The following is a 4,195-nucleotide window of genomic DNA, read 5'->3' as shown; positions in this document are numbered from 1 at the left end:
CCAGTAATCCAACTGGCCACCGGTAGCATTTATCTTTTCGCTTTCTCTCCGTTTCTCATTTTTCCAAATTTAAGTTCAGTTCTCCACATTTCCACATCGGTTTGCAATGTTTTTTTAAAAAAATCTTCCTGCTAAAAATTAATCAGAATTTTAGTCAGATTTCTCCTACTATACATTAGTTTGTATGCAATTTTGTTGACATGTGCTTTTTTTGCAAAGCAATTTCCCCTAATTCAATCCATTTTTTATGGTATTTTCACTAATATACGTAGTTATAGGCACATTTTACCTTAGCATATACATTCTTGCACACATTATTTGGCTAGAGAACTGCATTGCAAAAATTGGGAAAGTGAAATTTCCAAGGATTTTCTGCTTATTATACAAGGAGCATTCATCCTGATTTGACTGTGTGCTGTTTACACACCTTACCATTAGTCCTTCGTTCATCCCACACTTCCTCATTTCCCCATCACATTTCAAACCCACAAAAGTCAGGTTTTTTGTTTTTTAATGTGGCTTGGTTGCTGCAGGCAACACGGCACTTTGATCCGCTTGACTTGTGCAAACATTAAAGTGTGCTGAAATCCTTCAGCAAAATATTGACAGTCTGGAAACGTGACTTAACGTTCTTAAAGAGAATGAACGATGTTCAACCTGCCACTTGCCAGCAGATGGCAATAGAGTGATGCTGAATTCATTGAAAATGCTTCATCAACTGCAGGTCCTGTACGGCATTTCCTTCCCCCACCTCTCCCTATAAAGCAGTTTATTTATCTGAGGCTTCCTCATATGAATGGCTGTTTCCTTGATTATTGTACTTAATTTGCTGCAAGTAGGATACTGATCAGTCAGTAGATGCAGTTCAGTGGATCTTCCCAAAGATGCGGTAGCACGCGAGCTAGATACCAGTTCAAATCTTGGCAGAGAGTCCCATAATAAGATTCCTTTACACCCATGTAACTGGATTAGTTGTAGTTTCTAGGTCACCTTCAAAGGTAGCCCCACATAGAACGCATTGCAGTAGTCCAAGCGAGTGATAACTAGAGCGTGCACTACTCTGGCGAGACAGTCTGCAGGCAGATAGGGTCTCAGCCTACATACCAGACGGAGCTGGTAAACAGCTGCCCTGGACACAGAATTGACCTGCGCCTCCATGGACAGCTGTGAGTTCAAAATGACTCCCAGGCTGCGCACCTGGTCCTTCAGGGGCACAGTTACCCCATTCAGGGATTGCAACAGAAGAGACAGCCCCTGAAGCTTTAACAGTTGCATGCCCCACAAGAGGTTCATTCAGCCTTACAATAAATCTTTTAGTGTGGCAGGACTTTTTCTCTGGAACTCCCTGCCTATTGATATTAGGCAGGCATCTTCAAAAAGACGTTTTCCAGCTATTTTTAAGGGAAATTGCCTCAAACGACATTGCCGACATGGGTTGCCATATGTCCAGATTTTCCCGGACATCTTAGTGATTTTTGCCCGGACACTGCTTCCAACTGCAATATTCTGGATATGTACGGGAAATTCCAGACATATGGCAACTCTAGCTTTCCTGCTTCGTGGATTGAGAAGGGCTAACTTCTGGACTATGCAGAATTAGATAAATTAACTGGAAGGATTCGAAACCTGCGGGATCATAGATTCTTAGAGGACTGGAGTAAATATTTGAACTGTTTGAAAAGCAATTATGATAACCAGATTACGCTAGTAGGACTGCAAGAAGTTCCGTAAGGAGGACTTTGTGAAATATTGCAAGGAAGACTTTGAAAAGAATTATTAGTTAAGGACAATTAAAAGTAATAGAGAAATTAAGAAATGCAGAACAAGTGATAAAGAACGGAAAATCTTCAGAGGTTGTTGATGGAAGTCCAAAATATTGTATAAGATAAGAAGTTATATCAAATGATGGTTGGAATTTACATGTTCAAAAATTAATAAAAATATATATTAAAAAGAAAGAGAGAGAAGGGCTAACTTACTGAGGCCTGGCCTGTAGCTCACTAGGCCCCCAAGCTCCTCTGTCCTTCTTCCAATTGGCTTCCCAGTAGTGACACATAGCCTGCAGCAGGACACCTCTCCCCACATCCAGCCGGCTGCTCCAACCTCCCCCAGGCATTTTCCCCCTGCTTTCTTGTTCCTCCAACAGTATGCCAGCCAACCCCTCTCCTCCTTCCCTCCCGAATTATAAGTTGTGAAATTTCAAGTCTAATAGCTTCTTCCCAGCTGTTTATTATCTGCCTTCTCCAGCTGCTCCACAGGGAGAAGCTGCCCGTCTTGTCTGTCAACAACTCCTGTTGACATAAGAGGAGCCGGCCGGATCAAGTCAATGGCCCGTCCAGTCCAGCGTCCTGTTCTCAGTGACCCATCACACACCCAGGGTCATCTTACCCATAGAGGCTAGTGGTGTGAGGTGCCAGGGTGCCAAGTTCTGGAGGGCGCCAGGGAAGAGGGGAAGGCTGGACGCAGTGCCTCCCAGCATCAGCTCACCGCCTCCGCCATGCCGCGCCGAAGCAGCACCGCGCCCGGAGCCTCCGTCTGCCGTGGCCACCGCGGCACAAAGTGGCCAGCTCAGCCAGGAGGCGACACATCCAGCCTCCGCCTCTTCCCCGCCAGAGGAGCCCCCCTCCAGCTGCTGCCTGCCTCCTCCAGCCCCGCCGGCAGTGCCGTCCTCCCTAAATAACTCTGGGAAACAGGAGGGGCACAGGAGGGAGCTTTGCACCACAGTGCCGGATATGCTTAAGACAGACATGCACACACCTGCAAGGAGGATCTGATCGCAACAGCACTCTGCCCCCATTCTGCCCCTCCCGGTCCTTCGCAGTGACTGCCGCTTGCTTCAGTTTTTAAATGGTGTGTTTTTGTACACAATGTTTTGCAGCCCTGCAGCTTCTTGGTGAAGGACGGCTAAGAAAGAAGTTAATAATATTAAAATTAAGAAGACCTGGGTGATGGTGGGTGAATGATGAGGCCTTGAGCACTGCACAAGCTGCCGTTCCACATACCCCAGCTGGTGAGGTTAATTTTTAAACAGTTGGTGAAATGTTGTCAGACAAGTAGTTCTTTGGCCTAAAGAACTATATTATCTCACCTTTTAAGACCAGTGAAGGGATGACTGCTGTAGAATAAATGAATACAGCATATAGCAGATCAGGAAGGTCTAATCAGCAGCATGTAATGCTGCAAGGTGGACAGAAATCCTTTGTATGAGAATAGGAATGGGTCATCATCATCATATTTATATCCCATCCATCCGACTGGGTTTCCCCAGCCACTCTTATGTATTTCCCCAGCGCTTATGAGAAGTGCTAAGACTAAAGAGCCCTACTGGATCTGGCGGCCAAAGGCCTTTCTAGTCCACCATCCTGTCATCACATTGGCTAACCACTTGCCAATGAGCTCCTTAGTCATCACATTGGCTAACCACTTGCCAATGAGAAGCCCACAAGCAAGAACCAAGTGAAACAGCACTCTCCCCTCCTTGGGTTGGCGTCATGAAAGCAGGACATTGGACTAGATGGGTCTTTAGCCTGACACAGAACTTTGGTTGCATTCTTAGGTTCTTACTTACAAGTCCCACTGCTATACTGCAATATGCTGCCTCCAACGTTAGAAGCAAAACATATCCTTATTTTATGAATTTATCTAATCCTCTTTTAATGCCATCCAACGTGGTGGTCATCACTGCATCTTCCACAAATTCAACAAATTATGCAGCGTGAAAAGGTACTTTTTCTGTCTTGAATTTTTCAAGATTTGGCTTCATCAGATGGCTTGAATTAACAGACAGAAAGAAAACCTTTCTTTCTCTGTACCGTGTATATAATCTTATAGACCTGTCTTGTCTCCACCTAATCTCTTCTTTTTCCTGAAGTACAAAATGTTGTAACCTTTCTTCACAGGAGAGCTGCTCCAGCCCTTGGATCAATTTTGCTGTCCCTTTCTGAACTTGTTCCAGCTCTGTTGGAGAATAGCTAAAGCCTATGAATTAAGTTACGCAGGTCTTGGTCTGATCAGTGTCTAGCTGAGAATCCACTTAGAAATCCGTATAGATTTGTTTTTAATACCATTTTGGGAGAAAACCAGGATATAAACGTAATAAAAATATACTGCCACTGTGATACTTGAAACTAAAAAAGAAATCCTTTTCAAAACCTAGTTATTAATCTTGGGTAAATCAAGACAATCACAGATAACA

Source organism: Podarcis pityusensis (genome assembly GCF_964106645.2).
Source record: "Podarcis pityusensis genome assembly, chromosome: 3".
NCBI lineage: Eukaryota > Metazoa > Chordata > Lepidosauria > Squamata > Lacertidae > Podarcis > Podarcis pityusensis.
The sequence above is the reverse complement of the archived record's forward strand: the minus strand, read 5'-3'. Positions refer to the sequence as shown.